General features: G+C 53.2%; 1 protein-coding gene across 1 annotated transcript in view; it reads left to right on the forward strand.

Moving 5' to 3' along the window:
• Positions 1-25,511, forward strand: part of LOC138562543 (uncharacterized) — a 1,073,810-nt gene that overhangs the window by 46,617 nt on the left and 1,001,682 nt on the right. The window lies entirely within an intron of this gene.

Here is a 25,511-nt window from a genome sequence, read left to right on the forward strand (position 1 = left end):
GGTCCAGTTGCTGTGTCCACCCCTGCTGGTACAGAAGACTCCCGACTCAAATGACATCGCTCCACAGCCCAGCCCCAGGACCCAGTTGCCCACCCACTCCTGCTCCTGGGGTTGCCATGTCGGGCACATCCACGTCTGACACCAGTGGCAACCCCCGGCCAGAGGGGCAGAGGGGCACCAGCTTCACTGCCACCGAAGTTGGTGTCCTGGTGGAGCAAGTCCTGGGGCAGTATGATGCCCTCTTTCGGATCGTCCCGCGCCAACAGGGAAGGACGGGAGAGGACGCGGAGGGGGTGGCAACCCGCACCATCCAGAAGGTCAAGAAGCGCTGGGAGGACTTGAGGTCCAGGACCCTCATGAAGGCCCGGCGCCTCGTGGAGGGGGGCCGTGGCCGCATGAGTTCCATCCAGTTGAGGGTCCTGGAACGCGCACACCCAGCGCTCCACAGCCAGGTCCTTGAGAGGGAGACCCGTCTGGAGTTGAGCGGTAAGTGGCCAAGCATTGCTGTGTGAGACAGGGCATGTTGCAGTGTGCTGGTTGTCTGATACTTGCCTGCATGTGTGACATAGGCCATGTACGCATGTATGTGTGCAGGGACATCATGGTAATGCATGTGCGACCTGTAATGTGTGAACCGCATGGTTGTTGCATGTGTTTGAATGCGACATGGGGAGCCCTGTGCAGATTGCACACATGACAGCATGGCAGTCTCTGTTCCTGGACATGGGTGGGGGCGAGGGATGGGTGCTGATGCCAGATACATATGTGGTATCCATGTCTGTGTGCCTGACCTGCGTGTCTGTGACTTGTGAGTGCCATGGATGCATGACACATGTCTGTGACAATGTACTGATTCACTGATGCAGCCTAGTCATCCCTGTATGCACTGTGATTGGGGTGTACGGGGCCAGATGGATGTGACTGAGGTGAAGTGTGTGCATGTGATAGGCATGACCCATGATGCATGTGAGTCCCAATACATTGTATGATTCGTGAGTCCATTGGACATGCATAGAAATGTCCATGGCACGCAGCATGACTGTCACTGTGTGTGTTTTGCCTGGACTGACACATGTGTTGTGGTGTGACATGATGGAAGTGTACTTTGACAGTGGCACTCATCTGCTATTGCTTCCTGTCTAGGGTACCATTGTACAGTACCCTGATGCTTGTGTTCTATGTCTCCCTCTACGCAGCGGCTAGTGAAGGAGAGGGCGGAGACGGCGCTGTGGAGCAAGGCGGCAGGGATGCCCCCACGGCTGCAGCGGAAGGGGTGGGTGAGCCCCCACAGGGGCCTGCTACGGCGGTAGACGGCGAGGAGCCATCCAGGTTGGTGGTTTCCACAGAGGAGGAGGAGGCCGCCACTGAGGCGCACATGGGGCCTGGTGGGGGCTGCCCCTGGTGGCTGGGGGGTGGGGGTGGGGGTGGTGGGAGACATGAGTTGGACATGGGTGGGGGCCTGCTGGCAGGTGCCCCACAGTGCTGGGGGGTGGGGGTGGTGGGAGACATGGGTGGGGGCCTTGTTGAGGCTGCCCCTGGTGACTGGGGGGGTGGGGGTGGTGGGAGACATGGGTGGGGGCCTGGTGGAGGCTGCCCCTGGTGACTGGGGGGGTGGGGGGCGTGTGAGACATGGGTGGGGGCCTGGTGGAGGCTGCCCCTGGTGACTGGGGGGGTGGGGGTGGTGGGAGACATGGGTGGGGGCCTGGTGGAGGCTGCCCCTGCACTGCTGGGGGGTGGGGGTGGTGGGAGACATGGGTTGGACATGGGTGGGGGCCTGCTGGCAGGTGCCCCACAGTGCTGGGGGGTGGGGGTGCTGGGAGACATGAGTTGGACATGGGTGGGGGCCTGCTGGCAGGTGCCCCACAGTGCTGGGGTGTGGGGGTGGTGGGAGACATGGGTGGGGGCCTGGTGGAGGCTGCCCCTGGTGGCTGGGGGGTGGGGGTGGTGGGGGACATGGGTGGGGGCCTGGTGGAGGCTGCCCCTGCACTGCTGGGGGGTGGGGGTGGTGGGAGACATGGGTTGGACATGGGTGGGGGCCTTGTGGAGGCTGCCCCTGGTGACTGGGGGGGTGGGGGTGCTGGGAGACATGGGTGGGGGCCTGGTGGAGGCTGCCCCTGCACTGCTGGGGGGTGGGGGTGGTGGGAGACATGGGTTGAAAATGGGTGGGGGCCTGCTGGCAGGTGCCCCACAGTGCTGGGGGGTGGGGGTGGTGGGGAACATGAGTTGGACATGGGTGGGGGCCTGCTGGCAGGTGCCCCACAGTGCTGGGGGGTGGGGGTGCTGGGAGACATGAGTTGGACATGGGTGGGGGCCTGCTGGCAGGTGCCCCACAGTGCTGGGGGGTGGGGGTGCTGGGAGACATGAGTTGGACATGGGTGGGGGCCTGCTGGCTGGTGCCCCACAGTGCTGGGGGGTGGGGGTGCTGGGAGACATGAGTTGGACATGGGTGGGGGCCTGCTGGCAGGTGCCCCACAGTGCTGGGGGGTGGGGGTGCTGGGAGACATGAGTTGGACATGGGTGGGGGCCTGCTGGCAGGTGCCCCACAGTGCTGGGGTGTGGGGGTGGTGGGAGACATGGGTGGGGGCCTGGTGGAGGCTGCCCCTGGTGGCTGGGGGGTGGGGGTGGTGGGAGACATGGGTGGGGGCCTGGTGGAGGCTGCCCCTGCACTGCTGGGGGTGGGGGTGGTGGGAGACATGAGTTGGACATGGGTGGGGTCCTTGTGGAGGCTGCCCCTGGTGACTGGGGGGTGGGGGTGCTGGGAGACATGGGTGGGGGCCTGGTGGAGGCTGCCCCTGCACTGCTGGGGGGTGGGGGTGGTGGGAGACATGGGTTGGACATGGGTGGGGGCCTGCTGGCAGGTGCCCCACAGTGCTGGGGGATGGGGGTGGTGGGGAACATGAGTTGGACATGGGTGGGGGCCTGCTGGCAGGTGCCCCACAGTGCTGGGGGGTGGGGGTGCTGGGAGACATGAGTTGGACATGGGTGGGGGCCTGCTGGCAGGTGCCCCACAGTGCTGGGGGGTAGGGGTGCTGGGAGACATGAGTTGGACATGGGTGGGGGCCTGCTGGCAGGTGCCCCACAGTGCTGGGGGGTGGGGGTGCTGGGAGACATGAGTTGGACATGGGTGGGGGCCTGCTGGCAGGTGCCCCACAGTGCTGGGGGGTGGGGGTGGTGGGAGACATGAGTTGGACATGGGTGGGGGCCTGGTAGAGGGTGCCCCTGGTGGCTGGGGGTGGGGGTGGTGGGAGACATGAGTTGGACATGGGTGGGGGCCTTGTGGAGGCTGCCCCTGGTGACTGGGGGGGTGGGGGTGGTGGGAGACATGGGTGGGGGCCTGGTGGAGGCTGCCCCTGGTGACTGGGGGGGTGGGGGTGCTGGGAGACATGTGTGGGGGCCTGGTGGAGGCTGCCCCTGCACTGCTGGGGGGTGGGGGTGGTGGGAGACATGGGTGGGGGCCTTGTGGAGGCTGCCCCTGGTGACTGGGGGGGTGGGGGTGGTGGGAGACATGGGTGGGGGCTGGTGGAGGGTGCCCCTGGTGGCTGGGGGGTGGGGGTGGTGGGAGACATGAGTTGGACATGGGTGGGGGCCTTGTGGAGGCTGCCCCACAGTGCTGGGGGGTGGGGGTGCTGGGAGACATGAGTTGGACATGGGTGGGGGCCTGCTGGCAGGTGCCCCACAGTGCTGGGGGGTGGGGGTGGTGGGAGACATGAGTTGGACATGGGTGGGCCTGGTGGAGGCTTCCCCTGGTGACTGGGGGGGTGGGGGTGCTGGGAGACATGGGTGGGGGCCTGGTGGAGGCTGCCCCTGGTGGCTGGGGGGTGGGGGTGGTGGGAGACATGAGTTGGACATGGGTGGGGGCCTGCTGGCAGGTGCCCCACAGTGCTGGGGGGTGGGGGTGCTGGGAGACCTGAGTTGGACATGGGTGGGGGCCTGCTGGCAGGTGCCCCACAGTGTTGGGGGGTGGGGGTGGTGGGAGACATGAGTTGGACATGGGTGGGGGCCTGGTGGAGGCTGCCCCTGGTGACTGGGGGGGTGGGGGTGGTGGGAGACATGGGTGGGGGCCTGGTGGAGGCTGCCCCTGGTGACTGGGGGGGTGGGGGTGGTGGGAGACATGGGTGGGGGCCTGGTGGAGGCTGCCCCTGGTGACTGGGGGGGTGGGGGTGGTGGGAGACATGGGTGGGGGCCTGGTGGAGGCTGCCCCTGCACTGCTGGGGGGTGGGGGTGGTGGGAGACATGGGTTGGACATGGGTGGGGGCCTGCTGGCAGGTGCCCCACAGTGCTGGGGGGTGGGGGTGCTGGGAGACATGAGTTGGACATGGGTGGGGGCCTGCTGGCAGGTGCCCCACAGTGCTGGGGTGTGGGGGTGGTGGGAGACATGGGTGGGGGCCTGGTGGAGGCTGCCCCTGGTGGCTGGGGGGTGGGGGTGGTGGGAGACATGGGTGGGGGCCTGGTGGAGGCTGCCCCTGCACTGCTGGGGGGTGGGGGTGGTGGGAGACATGAGTTGGACATGGGTGGGGGCCTTGTGGAGGCTGCCCCTGGTGACTGGGGGGGTGGGGGTGCTGGGAGACATGGGTGGGGGCTTGGTGGAGGCTGCCCCTGCACTGCTGGGGGGTGGGGGTGGTGGGAGACATGGGTTGGACATGGGTGGGGGCCTGCTGCCAGGTGCCCCATAGTGCTGGGGTGTGGGGGTGGTGGGAGACATGGGTGGGGGCCTGGTGGAGGGTGCCCCTGGTGGCTGGGGGGTGGGGGTGGTGGGAGACATGGGTGGGGGCCTGGTGGAGGGTGCCCCTGGTGGCTGGGGGGTGGGGGTGGTGGGAGACATGGGTGGGGGCCTGGTGGAGGCTGCCCCTGCACTGCTGGGGGGTGGGGGTGGTGGGGAACATGAGTTGGACATGGGTGGGGGCCTGCTGGCAGGTGCCCCACAGTGCTGGGGGGTGGGGGTGCAAGGGGACATGTGGCTTGCCTGGGGGGCATGGCCATGGTGGATGGGCTGCCTGCGGGACATGACCAGGGGTGCAGGGTAGTCCCCTGTGGTGTGGGATGCCTGCAGAGGTCGTGGAGGGGGTAGAGGGGAGACCTGGGAGGACCCACACTGCCAATTCACGTCTTGAACTTCCCGCACACCCACGTAATACACTACCCCACTCGCACAGAACCACCTGCGAGCCCCTGAAATCCACGCACCCCGCTCCCCCAGGCCCGATCGCGTGTGGAACTACCCACGCACCCCTGAAAACCACGTACCCAGGCCAATCGCGTGTAGATTTTCTCGCGCACCCCTGAAATCCATGTACCCAGGCCAATCGCGTGTAGACTTTCTCGCGCACCCCTGAAATCCACATACCCAGGCCAATCGCGTGTAGACTTTCTCGCGCACCCCTGAAATACACGTACCCAGGCCAATCGCGTATGGAAACACCCGCACACCCCTGGAATACACGCTCCCAGCTCTGCGTTTGCTGCTGCCCTTTGCGCTGGGTTGGAGATTTTGATGGCTTTTCCCTGCGCGAGAGGCGTTCTTGGAGGCGTAACTGGCGCTGCTGCAGGGTCGCTGCGCCACTGTGTGCCACGGCTGGTTTTGGTGGCTGGAATCCATGAATACGCTGTGCGTGGAAATGTATTTTAGCGCACGCGGCTGGCGCAGGGATTCGCACGCGCACACTGTGCGCCAGCCGAGTGCGCCACTTGTGCGCTTAATTCTATGAATTACCCCCTAAGTGTCTTGGACGACTCTTAGCAGGTAGATGTTGCTGGAACACATCATAATTTTCTTTATTCGATGGTAGTGATATGACAATTGGTTCTTTATCTAGACTGATCCATGAAGAGTCTAGTACGGTTACTGCATCCTCACTGCCCTCTACCAGACAGATTATGTGCGTAAAGATTGGTAAAGCAGATTGGGTTGACTCCTGTACTCTGTCTTGTGAAAACTGAACATTCGACGAAGATTTGGCGCTTGATTGAATAGCTGGGTTTGTAGAAGTAAAGGTTCCAGAGTTTTTGTCCATCCATTCAACTAATCTTTGAATTTGGATTGATTGTGCATTTAACTTTGTCTCTAGCGATTCAAAGAGCTTGTATAAGCTTTTAATTGTTGTGCTTAACATATTTAAGGTTACCTCCATTAATCCAGTAGTGGATTGTGTTGGTGTATTCTCTATGGGAGCTCGTCCTCGTCTTGGAGTAGGTTGTAGGTATGAGGCAGCACTGGAAATGCTGGAGTCCATAGAACATCGTGCCTTGTAGTCCGGAGAGATGGTAATAGAGGAGGTCGTAATGTTTCTTGCGCTAGCGTGTATTGATACATTTGTGAGTACTTTGTCGCTTTCTGTAATTTCTTCAAAACTCGATGGTTGCACCTCTGGGTTTTTATCGGCAATTTTGCAGCTTGTTTTAAAGTGATATCCGATATGGCTTGGTTTGGATTTTGCAAAGTTGTTTCTGCTTTTGATTGTGGCACCAGTTGTGGATCACCAACACACTTTTCTATGGGCCTCATTACGACCCTGGCGCTAATCGCCCGTCATTACCGCCATGGCGTAATGAGCGTTTACGCCGTGAGTCGATGGCGTAAAGAGCGCCACATTACGACCCATCGCGCACGAGCATTACGCCATGGCGGTAATGCAATTAACGCCATGGCGTAAAAGGCCCCTACCGCCATCGTTGAGTGAGCAAGGTGCCCTTCCGCCAGCGTAAGTAGCGGCCACCGTAGTTTGCGGCCACCGTAATTAGCGGCGGCCGTAAATTACGTTGGCCGTAAAAGGCCAAACCGGAAATAGCGTCATCGCGCCGGAACGGGAAGCATCCCGTCGGCCATCTTTAAAAACACAATCCATTGCCATCCTACCAAACAACACCAGACCCAACCCTGACACCTGTCCCAACCAAACAACCACCCATCCAACTCCCTGAAAATGCCGAAATGCGTCAAAAAAGCATGTGACCGCCAGCGCCAGGAGCGATTCAGCCGGGAGGAACTCTGCATGCTTGCAGAGACCCTGCAGGACAACGCAGGTGTTGTGTTCTCCCCTGAAATGACCAGGACAGCAATCGGGAAGAAGAAGGCCATCTGGGCCCTGGTGGCTGAGCGCGTCAGCGCGGTGGGGACCGTACCCCGCACCCCACAGCAGTGCCGGAAGCGCTGGGATGACCTGCGCATACGGGTCAGAGCGGTCATCTCAGCAAACCGCAACCTTGCCCAGGGAACCGGTGGAGGGTCGGAATCCCCCCTGAAACTCCAACCGTGGGAGGAGATCTGTGCTACCACCATCGGCATGGAGTCCATCGAAGGTGTTGGAGGGATGGAAAGGGGAGCCCCGACATCAGGCGATGAAGGTAGGTGCCTCTGACAAGACATGCCACAGTCACAGCAGTCCAATCATGTGTAGCACAAGGTTGCCCTAGAGTGTAAATGCAACACATATCAATACTGGCCATAGCCACATGCGAGCACCACCCTGCATACACTGCTGGCACCCGCATACCTGCGTCCACACACCACACTAGAAGGAGACACCCTGCATGGCACTGCCTGTAATCTGCCTCATCCACTGGCCAAAATAATGTCAACCATTGTCATTCCAAAGTCCGTAGACCCATCAATAACGGCCTCCCACCTTTGCTCCACCACAGGCACTGAATCACACCCAGAGGACCAGGACACCCCTGCGCCGAAGAGGGCGAAGTCCAACATCAACGTCCCTGCACCCTCAACCTCAGCTGCAGTGAGGCAGACCCCACGACAAGCAGGTCCCACTGCAGGCATACTGGAGGTCCCACCGGCAAGCACCCCTGTCGGCAGCAGGCCAGCAGCAGCTGCTCCACCTCCACCGACATTGCCTGCCACAGAAGGCAGGGGGTCAGCGGCCAGCAGCAACATCGGGGAGACAGCTGCAACAGCTGCATGTTCTGACTCGGACATGGAGCAGGAGGTCAGAAGCCCCACTGACCAACTACATTCCCCCTGTTTCTCTGACGCCAGCCCCCATGAGGGTGACACACAGGGGCACACTGAGGCAGAGGAGTGGCCTTCCACCCCATGCCCTGTCCACACTCCACAGGAGGGGAGCAGCCCCTCCATCACTCCACCTGCACTGGCCATGGGCCAGCACGGCCAGCACTCCCTAGAGGAGATCACTCAACGGCAGCATCAGCTGTCGGCAAAGCTGGATGAGCATGCCGCAGAATGTGTGGGGGCTGGGCCCAGCATTGAACAGGCCACGGAGACCCTAAGGGCCGAAGTGGCGCAGAGCACTGCCACCCTGAGAGATGCCATGCAGGCCATGTCAAGGGACATCTGTGCCGAACTTGCGGGCTTGCGTCGTGCGGTCACTGACCTCAACCACACACTACAGGAGCAGCATGCACAGGGGCAGCCAGGGACATCCTCCACTGCCAGTTCTGTGCAGAGCAGCCCCGTGCGACGGTCCGGACGCAACCTGCGCTCCACAGCCAGGGGTGCCCCGGGGGCCGGGAGAGGGGCCTTGTGAGGGACTGTGGACACTGTCACAGGCATCTGTAGACACCTACATGGGGTGTGTTGGGGTGTGCAGGGGGGAGGGGGGAGGGGGTGTGTTGGGGTGTGCAGGGGGGAGGTGGGAGGGGGTGTGTTGGGGTGTGCAGGGGGGAGGTGGGAGGGGGTGTGTTGGGGTGTGCAGGGGGGAGGGGGGAGGGGGTGTGTTGGGGTGTGCAGGGGGGAGGGGGGAGGGGGTGTGTTGGGGTGTGCAGGGGGGAGGGGGGAGGGGGTGTGTTGGGGTGTGCAGGGGGGAGGGGGGAGGGGGTGTGTTGGGGTGTGCAGGGGGGAGGTGGGAGGGGGTGTGTTGGGGTGTGCAGGGGGGAGGTGGGAGGGGGAGTGACACGACAGTTTGTTTTACCAATACACTTTTTTCTTTCCTAAAAAGAAATGTGTGGACATTTTCATTGCGTATGTGTGCTTTATTGGTGTACAGTCCACAGTGTCCATGTACCAGAGTGCCCCAAGTGCAGTCTCCATGCGATGAACACCAGCCGTGTGTGCTAGAAGCAGTGGTCGATGATACTTCGGCGCATGGCACGCCCCTCCTGTGCATCGCCTCCTCCATGTGGTGGCGCCCCATCTGCACCCTCCTCATCCTCATCGTCAGGTGGTTGCAGTTCTGCGTCAGGGGGCAGGGGCACATTCCGTCTGACGCACATGTTGTGCAGCATGACACATGCCATGACGATCTTTGCCACCTTCTCATGGCCATACAGGAGTGCCCCACCAGACCTGCTGAGGCTTCGGAACCGTGCCTTCAGGAGGCCGAATGTCTGCTCTATGGCCACACGAGTACGTGTATGTGCATGTTTGGAGTCCTCCTCGTGCTGGTTCTGCGGGTTCCGGACTGGTGTGAGGAGCCACCTCTTCAGGGGATAGGCTGCATCACCTGTATGTAGGCGAGAATGATTGTGTCAGTCATGTTGTCTGATCAGGAACATGGTGTTCAACCCTGGCTGGCATCGAACTGTTACCTTGGCTAACTTCTACATGCACTAATTGATTCACACAATGCAACCAGTATATGCTCATTGCTGCCATGGCCTGTTTTGCATGCCATCACCCTATGCATGCAGTGGGGTTGTGTGCATTGTGGGTGCCCTTCCTCTGTCTCCGTTCTCTGTGTTACTCACAGCCAGGTGGAGTATGCATCATCCCCCCCCCCTTTCTGCCAGGTGGAGTATGCATTGGTACGTCATTCCCATGCCCACTTCCATGACATTGCACTCACCGAGTAGCCAGGATCTTGGGCCTGCATGTCGCTCCATGTAGCGTGGTATTGTGGAGTTCCTCAGGACCATAGAATCATGGGTTGATCCGGGGAATCTGGCACAACAATGTGTGATGATCATGTTGGAGTCACAGACCATTTGCACGTTGATTGAGTGGAACTGTTTCCGGTTGCGGTACGGTACCTCCATGGCACGTGGAACCACCAATTCCACATGGGTGCAGTCGATGGCACCAATGCATCCAGGTATGCCGGCTAGTGCATGGAAACCCACTTTGGTGTTTGCTATCTCCTGGGCAGTCCGTGGTAATGAGATGTGGTCGTCTGTGTGCTTGAGGAGGGCATCGAGCGCTTGGATGAGTGTTCGTGAGAATAATGGTTGTGAAATGCCATGCAGGTGCCCCACTGTGTGCTGGTAGGTGCCTGTGGCCAGGAAGTGGAGTACAGCCACTACCTTCAGTAGGGGGGGGATGGCGGTTGGACTTGCTATCATGCTGACGATGTCGTCGTGCGTCATGTCTACGATGGCAGTGATGGTGTCCCGGTCCAAACGGTACAGGGTGTGGATCTGCTCAGCAGTGAGGTTGTTTGGATTGGCTCTGATGCGTGGGATTGGGGGCTGCCTGCGTGGTGGCACTGGCTGTGCTGGTGGGGCTTGCTGGGCCTGCCTTGCCCTCCTTCTCCTCCTGCGTCTCCTCTGTGCTGCCTGTTGTTGTTGTTGCTGTTGTAGTAGCACATGCATTGCTACCAGGTCCTCCAGCCCCAACATTGCTAGTCGTATTGGCATCATTGTGGAGTGTGACTGGGTGTGGTTAGGGGTGGGGTGTGCTCTTTTTGTACTCCCCTGAGTCTGTATTGCCTTCACCTGTGCTGTTTCTGTGCACCTGTGGCAGCTGCATACACTTGACATGGCCCTTTACGGTTGGTTCGCGATGGCGTTATTTGCACCATGGCGGTAAGGTACTTAGCGGCCTCGGTGATGGCGCTAGGTGCATGTCCGCTTGGGTCGGCATTCGCGTACCTTTCCGCCATGGCGCTAAGTACGGTGTGGGCGGTCGCGTGCGCGCACCCTTGGCGCAGTTAGCGGCAGCGTTAACTACGATGCCGCTATTGGCATCGTAGTTTACGGTCACGAGTCATGATCGGACCTGGCGGAAAACGATGGCGGTAACCAGTTACCGCCATCGTTTTTCACTTAGCGCCAGGGTCGTAATGAGGCCCTATGTCTGTTATGCTTCCCACAGGATTCAGCATTGGTTCTGTATTTTGGGAGCTTGTTTTAACATTGCCATTGATTGAATTGGCAGCAGGTGCTACCGTGTTTAGAACTTCTTTGTTTGGAGTCTCATTTTCGTTCAGCTTAGCACAAAACAACCTGATGTCCTTAGTAGTGGTCAGCAGTCGAGGAATAGGTGTTAATGTTATTGATTTGCGGGATGGCGCCCGTTTTGTTTTTGTTAGTTGTTTAGACTGGTTGGCTACAGGGGTCAGTGCTAATGCTGTTTGCCCTGGCATATTTGTTTTGAGAGTGTATACTTGCATTTGTGGTTTGGCTAAAAGCCACTCTGTATTTTTGTATTTTTGTCATGCATCATGCTGAGTCAAAGCAAGAATAGGTGTTTGTTAGGTAACTGAACTCCTATTTGCTGCTTCATCAGTTCGAGACCATACACGTTAGAGAAATTGAAATAATAGTCCTTGTATCAGCACTGCAGTATTCACCTGCTGGGTGTTGAAGTCCACGTAGTACAAAACAGTGAAATGCAAGTCCTGGTAAGCGCAGAAGAGAAAAAGCAGTCCTTTTGGATCTTGCAATGCAGAGAGTGAGTGGACAAGCGGTACTTGAGGGTACTTGCTGCGGTGCGCGCGCGTGGTGTGCGCAGCCTCCCTGATTTATACACGCCTTCTAGGGGGTGTGTCACAAAGCCTGCTGGGTGTTGAAGCCCACACAGTACAAAACAGTGAAATGCAAGTCCTGGTAAGTGCGGAAGAGAAAAAGCAGTCCTTTTGGATCTTGCAACGCAGAGAGTGAGCAGCCAAGCGGTACTTGAGGGTACTTGCTGCGGTGGCGCTAGAGCTTGTTCACACAGGAACTGACCTTGCATAACTGGTCTGGGTCTAGTAGTCCGCTGTAAGAAGCCAAGAGTTTATGGCCTAGTGATGGTTTCTGTGCCAGGACCGCTGTATATCACCTGCCCTTCTGAATGCCAGAATAGATGATGGGTTGCCAAGACTGGAGCATTGCTGATCGCTGCCTTGAGTTCCTGAAAGCAGGTCACCATCTCTGTGGACCATTCCATCAGACCCTTAACATTCTGTGCTCCCTTAAATCCTTGCAGTAAGGGCCTTGTGTAACTATAGTAGTCAAAAATCCATGATGTACAGAGTCCCAAGAGCTGCTGCATTTGTTTCACTTTGACTGGCTGGGGCGCATTCGGAACTGCAGTGTCTCTCTCGGGTATTACTTTTATTCCTGCAGGTGATATCACTTGTCCCAAATATACTACCTCTGTCTGGCAGTATTGAAATGTTTGTTTGTCCACCTTGTACCCCTTCTCCATAAGCAGGGTGAAGAGGGTCATTGAATCCTCTCGACACTGCTCTTCTGAAGTGCTACGGACTAGTACATCATCCACGTACTGGATTATTGTACTGGACACATGTAAATTCCCCATCTGAACCACCCTATTAAAAACACTCAGTGATTCCCAGTACCCCTGGGTCAATCTTGTGTGCTGAAATCTCTAACCACAATATTTAAACACTGTGAGGTGCTGAGAATCAGGTGGAAGGAGATAGAGAAAAATGCATTTTTAAATCGATCACAGTAAAATAGTTTGACCCAGTCGGGACATTACAGAGAATGGTGGCAGGATGTGGTACCACCGAGAACTCTGACTCAAGAATGTTATTTATAGGACGCAAATCCTGAACTATCCTCCAACTGGACCCCTTTGCTTTCTTCACAGGATAGATGGCTGTGTTGCATGGGGACGCAGAAGGTTGTATTGTGCCTTGCTTCAAAAACACCATAATGGTCTCATAAATCCCTTTGTCAGCCTCTCTAGACATGCTGTATTGCCTGACACATGGCAATATCGCACCAGGTTTCAATTTTATCCATACTGCTCCAAAACTCTTTAACAGCCCCACATCAAGAGGATTGCTGGTCCACAAGTGGTCCGGCACATTCTCTAAATCCTCCTTCCAATATGGTGATGCATTTCTAACAAAGATCAATGTCTGTGGTACCTCCCTTTGTTCTTTCACTATCTGGCAAGGCAACCCAATCTCGAAAACTATCTCATCTGTGTCTTCGGAATCCTCTAACAATTGTTAGTCAGACACGTCCCTTAGTGATAACGTCAGTTTGATGCACAAAACTGTGCACCACTCTCTGCTTTCCTCATAAGTGCCTGAGAGAACCACACTGTCCTTATAGATGGCCTCTGCTTCCAGGAGAATCATGACAATGGAGCCTGGTGTTACCTCCTGCGACTCAGTGGGCCAAAACAAAAATCCACCACGTCTGAACTGACAGGGTAGCCCAAAGAAATCATGTGTGTCCATCATTTTGCCTGACAAGAGGAACTCATGTTTCTTGATGCAAGATTTAGTAGCCTCTATATCGACCATAAATGAAAACGTTCGGTCACCTACCTTTACCCCTTCTGGGTTTCTGTCACGACCCTCAACCAAAACCCCCTCTGGCAAACCCATTGGCTAGGTGGAGTCAGGACTCGGGCCTCTAGACCCTGGCATCCTCTTCAAAAGCCCTCATGTAAAAACATCATTCAGTATATTCAGTCCGCGTTGTCTGCGCACAAAATAAATCACAGAAACAAAAACCATCTGGTCTCCTACAACCATTGGACATTCCTCCAGTTCCATGGCACAGTCTTTCCCTTGACTTCATCACTGATCTACCTCCAACCAAGGGTTCAACACCGTCCTCGTAGTTGTGGACTTATTCTCGAAGATGACCCATTTTATTCCTCTCAAAGGCCTACCAGACGCAGCCACTTTAGCAAATGTGTTCCTGAAGGGCGTGGTTAAGCTACATGGTTGTTTGTTTGGGAGACCCAAATCTAACTCTGGGGGGCAGAAGTTGAATTTAGAAGTGCGACCAATAGCTTCCAGGTGAAAGTTGGACAAAAATGGGACAGACAGGAGTGCATGCGTGGGGCAGACAGGAGTGCATGCGTGGGGCAGGCAGGAGTGCATGCGTGGGGCAGACAGGAGTGCATGCGTGGGGCAGACAGGAGTGCGTGCATGGGGCAGACAGGAGTGCGTGCATGGGGCAGACAGGAGTGCGCGCGTGGGGCAGGCAGGAGTGCATGCGTGGGGCTGGAATGCATGAGTGCGTGGGGGCAGACAGCAGTGCATGCGTGGGGCTGGAATGCATGAGTGCGTGGGGCAGACAGGAGTGCGCAGGGCCGGCTGGAATGCATGAGTGCGTGGAGCAGACAGGAGTGCACAGGGCGGGCTGGAATGCATGAGTGTGTGGAGCTGAAAGGAGTGCGCAGGGCGGGCTGGAATGCATGAGTGCATGGAGCATTCCGGAGTGTGTGGAGTGGATAGGAGTGCATGCAACAACTGGAGCGCATAGAATTGAGTGACGTATATAGTATGGTTTGGAATGCACAGATCGTTTGAAAGAGCATATAACCCATCATATCACACCACCACCCTTACTCTCTCCTTACATCACCACTCAACTAGAACACAGAGATACTATGACACCATTCGGTATAACTGTTCTCATATCAACATCCGCCGCTCACTCCACATCATTCTAAGTAAACACTGCTGGTTACACACCTCCCAGCCAGGCGTTCTCCTCAGGCCTAACGCAGCCACATCCGGTCTGGATAAATCCTGCCAGAATGAACACATACTCCTGCTCTCTCAACCACCACACCTACTGCTAAGAAGCAGCTATTACACAAATACCGCACAAACTGCACACATACCTGGTGCCCACACGCATTGTTTGACTCCCTCTACTCTCTCTACTGATCTGAACTTTGGTTCCCAAGGGCGTTCAACCTACCAGCGCCTAAAGACCATACCAATGGTATATAAGGCGCTATATAAATGCAAAATAACATAACAATACATAACATTCAGTTCTGGTCTCTGATCGAGGCAGCCAGTTTGTTTCAAACTTCTGGAAAAAATGTTGTGCCATGGTGCAGACCGACGTTCGGCTGTCTACCAGTCACCATCCCCAAACGGACGGCCAAACCGAGAGAACCAATCAGATACTCGAGCAATATTTACGGTGCACGCTGCACCACGAACAAAGGAATTGGAAAGACCGACTATGGATAGCCGAATATGCATATAACAATTCTTTGCATTCAAGCATGGGACAAACGCCCTTCTATCCCCTTTATGGCAGACATCCACATACCTCTGAACTAGACCTTGCAGCCAGCTTGGAAATGCCAGCGGTAAAGACTCTACACACAACCATTACTCAGGCTTTCAAAAGGGCAAAGGAACACCTTATTAATGCCAAAGAAAAACAAAAGAGATTTGCCGACCAACACCGGAAAAAGGCCCCTGATTATCAAGTAGGAGACAAAGTTTGGTTAGCCGCTAAATTCGTACCCATCAAGGAAACCCTGACCTTTCATCCCAGATTCTTAGGACCCTATACCATTAAGGCAATTATCAACCCAGGAGCCGTGAAACTGGATTTACCACCTAATCTACACATCCACCCGGTATTCCATGTGTCCCTCCTGAAAACAATGCAACCCAGCACACGGATTGGGACACCACCTAAGCCCATACTTGTTGACGGAGAACCAGAATTCGAAGTCAAAGATATCTTGGACTCTAAATACTCTAGTACCAAGCTATATTATCTCGTCAATAGGAAAGGATTTGGACCACAAGATAGATCCTGGGAGCCCAGTGAGAATGTCCATGCACCACGTCTAATCAGGAAATTCCATCGGAACTTCCCAACAAAACCTGGGCCAGACAGAAGGAACAACATGGGAGGGGCCTTAGGGGGAGTGCTGTCATGACCCTTGGCCAAAACCCCCTCTGGCAAACCCATTGGCCAGGTGGAGTCAGGACTCGGGCCTCTAGAGCCTGGCATCCTCTTCAAAAGCCCTCATGGCTTGGGAACTACTTTATTGTATTGTCAACCAACATGGAGGCATCCACATAGCTTGGTTCCTAAAAACCAAGCTATGCGGTCTAGTGTTTGGGTGTGGTAGCCTAGGGACTACTTTACCTGGACTATTTAGTTGGGGCTATTTAAACCACACCCGAGCAAGACAACATGCTTTGCGTTACTTTGCAGCTTGCAACGTGACGCTCACCGTGTCCAACTATTCCCTCGAACCTCAGAGAAGCAGAACCTGCAAGGAGACAAAAGGAACATCATTAGCAGCAGCATCTTACCTGCAGTCTTCATCTTTAAACACTCGTAGCTACTGAGAACAGCTTCCTCGAATCTGCCCGCCTCCCGGACAGAACGACCTGAAAGAGGAAGATAGAGGCAACATTAAAGAAATCAGTAGAGACATTTACAAATTATGAACTGCTCAAAAGGCTTACCTGGTTGGTCGCCTCTCGGCTGGCACCACTCCGGACATTCCAACCGCGCTGAAGAACACCGCGACCTACAAGGAAGGAAAACACAGGTTAGCAAAGGCAAGACTTCGCAGCGCTGCGCATATCGCTTACTTACCGCATCATAGTGCTCTTAACGCGCCATAATTTACCAGCGGGGCTCAACCAAGCCAGTTCGCCGCGCTGATGCTCCCCATACCTAAGGGAGAAAAAAGAGACATTTTAAACAAAGAAAGGCATGCAGGATAGCAACAAAACTAAAGAACAGCAATAAGACCTACCTGAACAATATCAAACGGGCCAGCGTCAGTGAAGTAAGTGGACCGCGCTCGCCCATGAAAGAAAACGCGCCCCTGCAAATAAGGCAGGACGGAGAGCACGCCTAATTCTACCACAAGGTGGGGAGAGGGCCTTAGGGGGACTTAAATCATATGGGGGTGGAGGGAGGAAACTTACCCCAGTCAGCCAGTCTTGAACACAGTCCTCTTATATTTTCAGGCAGAACCTTCTCCGCAGACCACATCAGGGCAAAGCTGAGAAGCATACCAGCGAGTAATCCGGCTAGGTGCCGTCCCTGTGGATACGAGGTGTGCGTAACAGAACGCTAAACCTACCATAAAAAATCCACCTGGGCGCCATGGAGACATCAGAAATGGAACAATTGGCCCAATTACTAGGAGAGCTTTGTGCTGAGGTTCATTCTGCCCGACAAGAGACTAATGCCCTCCGTAGAGACCTAATAGTGACCAAAAAACGCACTGAAGAGACTAGCAGGAAATACTTGCAATCACAGGCAGGACAGACGCCTCTACCTGGAAGAAATCCAACGATGCAAAACCCCGCCATACCACCCACTCCGGTACAGATCACGTTACCTGGAACAGTGCCCCTAGCAGCACCAGAAAGGTTCTCAGGCAACCCACGGAAGTATGCGGCATTCATCAATCAGTGCCGCCTTCATTTTCTTCGTAGGCCTGGAGCATTTCCAAACAACCAAGCTCGGGTAGCTTTTGTCTTATCATACCTGAGTGGTAGTGCAGCAGACTGGTTGGTGCCGTTGGTAACCCATGACGATCCTCTATTACATGACTTTGGGGGGTTCCAGAGAGAAATGGAAAAATGTTTTCCTCGCCATACCCAGGAACAAGCAGTAGACAATGAACTCTTGTCTCCCCGACAGGGGAATCAGGACTTGTTAACGTACATTGCTACCTTCAACAGACTGTTTGCCGAAGCTAGGTGGCCAGAAAACAAAAGAACCACGTTATTCCATCGAGGCTTGCGAGGCGAATTAAAGGACGTCGTAGCCCAGGTGGTTGATCCACCCAGAGACTGTGCAGAATTCATAAATCTGGTCATGCAGCTAGACCACCAGTTGCAGGACCGAAAGGCAGACCGGTCTAAGACGGACCCTCGAACCGTGTGTGTTCGACCAAGGGAAAACACACCCCGTGTACCTGAACATGCTGTAGAACCCATGCAGATTGGAGGGATACGGCCTCCATTAACAAAACAAGAGCAGGACAAAAGAAGACAACAACAGCTTTGTTTGTATTGTGGGAAATAAGGACATATCCTGAAGGAATGTTCAGTAAAACCCCCAAGAAGAACAGTTGGGGCCACAGAGAAGGATGAAGCTAAGGAATCGGAAAACTACCAAGCTCGACAAATGAAGAGTTCAGTTTGTCGAGTGAGAGGAAAGAGTTTCTGACCTCGCACTTTGCAATACCAGTGATCTTAATTAACCACCAACAGTCATCAAGAATGCATGCCGTTGAAGCATAGATCGATAGCGGAGCAGTTGGAAATTATATTGATCAAGATCTGGAAGCAGAGATGGGGTTTCCTTTGTGTTCTAAGCCAACTATGGACAAGGTAACCACCTTGGATGGGACAGAAATCGCTTCCGGACCAGTAACCCAGTGCACAGCCAGGGTAACCTTGCTGTGCCAGGACGGACATCGGGAGTCTATTTCATTCGATCTCATCAAGGCACCTCAGTTCAGTCTAATAATAGGGATGCCATGGTTGCTTGCTCCTAACCCTTTGATAGACTGGCGGGCACGAACATTAACCTTCCCCGGTGACTGCTCCCCTGCCTGCTATTACCAAGAGGAGAAACCCGATGTCTGTATCCCCATGACTCCCGGAGCGACAGTATCAACCCTGGGAGCAACTAGTACCATGGCAAGTGAATACCATGATTTCCGTGATGTTTTCCGAAAGGACCAAGCCAATACATTGCCACCGCACAGGCCCTATGACTGTCAGATCGACCTAGTTCCTGGTGCACAAATCCCTTGCGGCAGGATCTACGCTCTCACAGAACCAGAAAACCTTCATTTGAAATCCTATTTAGACCAGTACCTTGTAACAGATTTATCTGTCCTTCGAAGTCCCCCGCAGCCAGTCCTTTGTTCTTCATACTGAAAAAGGAAGGAGACTTGAGAACCTGTATTGACTACCGCACATTGAACCAGATCACCGTGAAGAACCACTACCCCTTGCCACTTATCCCTGAGATGCTAGACCAAGTTAAAGATACCCAGATTTATACCAAATTGGACCTTCGAGGAGCGTACCACCTGGTTCGAGTCAGAAAAGGAGATCAATGGAAAATCACCTTCCGTACTAAGTACGGCTTGTTTGAATATCAAGTCATGCCCTTCGGGTTATGCAACGCTCCTGCGGCATTCCAATGTTTCATGAATGACGTCTAAAGGGAGTTCATTGATGTGTGTGCTTTAGTGCACATGGACGACATCTTAGTATACTCAGCCTCGGAACAAGATCATGTGAGGCACATTCGTTCAGTCCTCACCAAGCTCCGTCAACAATGTTTTTTTTTGCAAAGCTTGAAAAATGCTTTTCTCACGTCACCGAAGTAGAATTTCTTAGTTTTATCCTTACTCCAGGAGGCATCAGAAAAGATGTGCACAAGGTAGATGCCATTCTGAAATGGCTTTCACCGATGTCTCTGAAAGGGGTACAAAGCATGCTGGGCTTTGCGAACTTCTACCGCCGGTTCATTCCAGATTTCTCTCAGGTTGTGCACCCAATCACAGTACTATTACGAAAAAACAATAAAAAGTTTGCTTGGACCGAAGAAGCAGAAGAAGACTTTCAGGAACTTAAAAAAATGTTTACCTCCGCTCCAATCCTGCAACATCCTCGTCCAGACCTCCCTTGTGTCGTTGAAACTGATGCGTCCAGTCTCGCAATGGGGGCTGTCCTTTCACAGAGAGACCCTGAAACCGGCCAGCTACATCCTGTGGCCTTCTGGTCGAAAAAGTTCTCACCTCCAGGGATTGATTATGCCATCACGGACAAGGAACTCCTGGCTATCAAATCCACCTTTAAAGCCTGGAGGCACTACCTTCTGGGGGCCAGACACACCATTACAGTCATCACAGACCACCGAAACCTGCAATATCTCAAAACAGCCAAGGCCCAGTCCTCGCGCCAATTACGGTGGGTCCTTTTCTTTGCCTAATATGATTATGTAATCACATTTCAACCAGGAGTCAGAAACGGAAAGGGGGATGCCTTATCTCGCATGGGCATAAATGAAATAATATATACAACTCCAGACCCAGTACCTATTATACCTGAAGACAAACTCTTGGGTATCACGACAGCCTTAACATGAGCAGAACTACGAAAAGAAATCCAACAGACAATGCATCCTGATGCGTACCCCGCATGGCAAACTCAAGGAGAACAATATACCATCAAGGACCATCTACTCTTTTTTAGGGATCGCCTATATGTACAAAAGAAGGAATTACAACGGCATATTATTTCAAACTATCACCATTCACTGATCGAAGGGCATCCTGTGATCGCCAAAACCCTAGCTAAGGTGAAAGAGAACTTTTGGTGGCCTACTTGGCGTAAGGACATCATTCAGTATATTCAGTTCTGCTGTGTCTGCGCACAAAATAAATCAGAGAAACAAAAAACATCTGGTCTCCTACAACCATTGGACATTCCTCCAGTTCCATGGCACACTCTTTCCCTTGACTTCATCACTGATCTACCTCCAAGACAAGGGTTCAAAACCCTCATTGTAGTTGTGGACTTATTCTCAAAGATGACCCATTTTATTCCTCTCAAAGGCCTCCCAGACGCAGCCACTTTAGGAAATGTGTTCCTGGAGGGCGTGGTTAAGCTACATGGCTTCCCTTCGGTTCTGGTCTCTGATCGAGGCAGCCAGTTTGTTTCAAACTTCTGGAAAAAATGGTGTGCAATGTTGCAGATCGACGTTCGGCTGTCTACCAGTAACCATCCCCAAATGGACGGCCATACCGATATAACCAATCAAACACTCGAGCAATATTTACGGTGCATGCTGCACCACGAACAAAGGAATTGGAAAGACCTACTATGGATAGCCGAATATGCATATAACAATTCTTTGCATTCAAGCATGGGACAAACGCCCTTCTATACCCTTTATGACAGACATCCATGTACCTCTGAACTAGACTTTCCAGCCAGCTTGGAAATGCCAACGGTAAAGACTCTACACACAACCATTACCCAGGCTTTCAAAAGGGCAAAGGAACACCTTATTCATGCCAAAGAAAAACAAAAGAGATTCGCTATCCAACACCGGAAAAAGGCCCCTGATTATCAAGTGGGAGACAAAGTTTGGTTAACCGCTAAATTCGTACCCATCAAGGGAACCCGGACCTTTCATCCCAGATTCTTAGGACCCTTTACCATTAAGGCAATTATCAACCCAGCCATGAAACTGGATTTACCACCTAATCTAGACATCCATCCGGTATTCCATGTGTCCCTCCTGAAACCAATGCAACCCGGCACACGGATTCCGACACCACCTAAGCCCATACTTGTTGACGGAGAACCAGAATTCGAAGTCAAAGATATCTTGGACTCTAAATACTCTAGGACCAAGCTATATTATCTCGTCGATTGGAAAGGATTTGGACCACAGTGAGAATATCCATGCACCACGTCTAATTAGGAAATTCCATCGGAACTTCCCAACCAAACCTGGGCCAGACAGAAGGAACACCATGGGAGGGGACTTAGGGGGGAGTGCTGTCACGACCCTCGCACAAAACCTCCTCTAGCAAACCCATTGGCCAGGTGGAGTCAGGACTCGGGCCTCTAGAGCCTGGAATCCTCTTCAAAAGCCCTCATGGGGCCAGTCCTGACGCCTATGGCGCCAGCCTCATACACCATGAAAAACAATGTGCTTGGGAACTACTTTATTGTATTGTCAGCCAACATGGAGGCATCCACATAGCTTGGTTCCTAAGAACCAAGCTATGCGGTCTAGTGTTTTGGGTGTGGCAGGCCTGAAACTACTTTCCCTGGTACTACTTTACCTGGGCTATATAAACCACACCCTGACTGCAGAACATGCTTCGTGTTACTTTGCAGCTTGCAACGTGACGCTCACCGTGTCCAGCTATTTCCTCGAACCTCAGAGAAGCAGAACCTGCAAAGAGACAAAAGGAACATCATTAGCAGCAGCATCTTACCTGCAGTCTTCATCTTTAAACACTCGCAGCTTCTGAGAACAGCTTCCTCGAATCTGAACGCCTCCCGGACAGAACAACCTGAAAGAGGAAGATAGAGGCAACATTAAAGAAAGCAGTAGAGACATTTACAAATTACGAACTGCTCAAAAGGCTTACCTGGCTGGGCGCCTCTCGGCAGGCACCACTCCGTACATTCCACTTGCGCTGAAGAACACCGCGACCTACAAGGAAGGAAAACACAGGTTAGCAAAGGCAAGACTTTGCAGTGCTGCGCATAGCGCCTACTTACCGCATCATAGCGCTCTTAATGCACCATAATTTACCAGCGGGACTCCGCCAAGCCAGTTCACTGCGCTGAAGCTCCGCATACCTAAGGGAGAAAAAAGAGACATTTTAAACAAAGAAAGGCATGCAGGATAGCAACAAAACTAAAGAACAGCAATAAGACCTACCTGAACAATATCAAACGGGCCAGTGTCATTGAAGTAACTGGACCGCGCTCGCCCATGAAAGACAATGCGCCTCTGCAAAAAGGCAGGACGAAGAGCACGCCTAATTCTACCACAAGGTGAGGAGAGGGCACCAGAGGGACTGAAATCATACAGGGGTGGAGGGAGGATACTTACCCCAGTCGGCCAGTCTTGAACCCAGTCCTCCTGTATTTTCAGGCAGAACCTTCCCCGCAGACCACATCAGGGCAAAGCTGAGAAGCATACCAGCGAGTAACCCGGCTGGGTGGCGTCCTTGTGGATACCAGGTGAGCGTAACAGGTTCCTTTTCCAGATCAGCAGGAACAGACAGTTTTGGACACATCTGAGATCTCTGTGGGCTGTCCTTATCCGGATACATGTGAGCACCGGGGAGCAGGAAGTGATTTCCTCCAAATACACTTAGTCCAGTATAGTAAGTGAACGTTCCTTGTGGTAAAGGATTTTTCTTTCATGCCTGTACCAATGCCTGTGCTTGCATAGTTGGTTGAAACTTATAGATCTATGCAGCCCCAGGCACCGGGTTCTTTTCAACCCGTACTTGCTGTGATTGCTTTGAACCTGGGGCATATGGCATGGTCGGGGGCTGCATTTGCTTGACTCCTACTTTGAAATACTGTTACCTGTTTTGAATATCTGGTTTCACGTGTCACATTCTCCCAAAACAACCAACACTGGATCCCATACAGTCCTCCATATTTACCTCCCATAGTCCCATTAAACCAATGCCCCATTCCTCTGAACCTGCCAAATTACCTCTCATTTGCCTGTAAGCGGAAGCATACCCGGCCTTCCAACCTTGTGCCATATCTGATTCAATGTGTCCCTGTTGTCCCGATTGTCCGCGTTGTCCCTCTGTGGAGATGGTAATCACTGCTCCTTCCAAACAGATCTTCGCTAGATTTTTCTGAACAAGCTTGGCCTCTGCCTTTTGTGCCTGCTCTGTGCTCTCTTTTTCCCTTTCTTGCCTCCTCTTAGAAAAATGCACAATGTGTGCCTGAATTTCTGGCCAACCCTTGGCCTCCATTGCCACTTACCTTATCCAGATCATGACGGGCTTCTTTAGGGAGGCCCTTTTTCAACATGTGATAAAAAATAGCCACATTCTGCTCCCATGCTTCTCCCATCTCTGCCCTCCACATATCCTGAATTAACTTGGTATGTGTGGTATGATCATCATCCAATTTCATTGTATTTTCCAAAATAGAGTTTATATCCGGCTGTATCTAAACTCATGCGTAAAAAGGGATGGATGTGCCAGGGGGCCACCGGTAAATTGGGAAATTACTCACAGACCTTCGACACAGTCCAGACCAAACTTTGGAAGTCTAGCCCACTTTGCTCGTAGTTGTTAATCATGCATTTTCAGGATGCTCTGGCTCTCAGCGGCTACGGGACGGGATGATCGTCCGTGGCAGGACAGTAGCCCTTACTCAGCTCTAGATGAAAGGAGAAGGATTGTTCTGGTGTAGCAGATCTCAAAACATGGTAGGCAAGAACGGCAGGAACATTCAGCGATGGTCACCACAGTGGGGCGACGCAAGGACTGCAAATGCTCATGGCATGGCGCATTCTCATAAATCGCGACCCACAGGAGCTAGGACAACAAAATCTGACGGGAGGGTTCCAGGACCACAAGCTAGCGATTCCCAGAGTCTGGAGTCTGAAATTAGGATGGCGGTAATCCTGTGCGATACCCTGGGTCCAAGCTGGTCAGTTCACTGGATGGCCCAGGAACACTTCCGAAGAGGCTCTTTGCGAGCGTAAGTAGGAGATGCGAGAATAGTTGTTCCCACCACTTCAAAGGGATGAATTGCCCTTGCAGGCCTTCTTGGTTCAATGAAGAAACAGGGGTCTGATGGAACAACTGCGGGTTCACGGTGCCAAACCTTCCTAGCACATCACCGGTGGTTCCTCAAGTCTGTTTTCTTGTTAAGGATACTTGGCTCCTTATGAGGTTCAGCGTAAGCCTCAGTAGATCGACCTGGAATGGATGCAGAGCCCCTTCTCTTATCCAAGATTCGGTTTGAGCTCAAATCTCAGATAGCCAATTGAAGATCTGCTCACTTGCATGCATGCTATACGTTGGCCAATCATTGCCCAGGGTGGTTCTAGTCATTCATGGCTACCAGAAATAATGGCACCTGTAGTGTGGATTGGAACCAGACAGTGCCAACCCTCTTCCTGGGCATTAGCACATGTGACATGCAGGAGACAGCGAAAGATGCGGTAATCGCGGGAGGCTGCATGCCCAAATAAGGAATACCAGGGTCTATCAACCTGGGGGAAGACAAAGGGACAAATGGCCAAAGGACAGAACAAAAGACTTTGTGGCATGGCCATTTTTGGCACTGGCCACAGTCTTGCACCAAACACAGTAAATGCGGTATGGTCCATAAAAACAAAGTAAAAATACTTTAAAAGTAAACTGCTGCCTCCATTTCATCCTAGGCCCACTTGTACAAACACCAAAATATTCTAAGAGTGTGGCTAGGACTGAAAATAAATAAAAGGACCCCTATGTGCGGTACTTTAAGGTACTTGGCACATAGATAAAGAGTTACCAAGAAATGGCAACAAAGTCTAAGACTATCTGAAACATAGTTTCCCAGTAATGACAGCCTGACGGAAATGTCAGTTTCCCCATAACAAATGAGCGAAAGCCCATAAGAGTGCAGCTGAAGGCTGTGCTCCACTGGAAAAAGCCAAGTTAGGTAAGCCAAAAAAAAGTTTGGGGGGTTCACAAATGGAGGGAAAATTGCACCTAAGGTAAATCTTACACTCACCCTTCCCAGGACAGGGGGACATAATCCACCCTTGGATGAGTTCATGTTCAGGTCGACTAAACATTCTGGACAACTGTAAGGAAGGCATGGTAACAACAGTAAAACAGACACAAGTGACCACAGTTCAAGGGTTTTTATTGAACTTTTCGTAAGGGTGTAGAAAATACCTATCTAAACCTAAATCTACAGATGGGAGCAAGCTACGTCCATAAAATAATAATAATGCAGTCCTAGTGGAGTCTTGCCAAAATAAAAGGGCCTATACTAAAAAAAACTATTGCCAATCCTTACTGCTAATTTACAAATATTGTGCGTAATGTTCATGAAATAGAAATAAGTGTTCTTAAAATAACATGTCAGGATGATCGGGCCCTT

This window comes from Ambystoma mexicanum, unplaced genomic scaffold (genome assembly GCF_040938575.1).
Source record: "Ambystoma mexicanum isolate Mex_15411 unplaced genomic scaffold, UKY_AmexF1_1 Mex_scaf64, whole genome shotgun sequence".
Lineage (NCBI taxonomy): Eukaryota > Metazoa > Chordata > Amphibia > Caudata > Ambystomatidae > Ambystoma > Ambystoma mexicanum.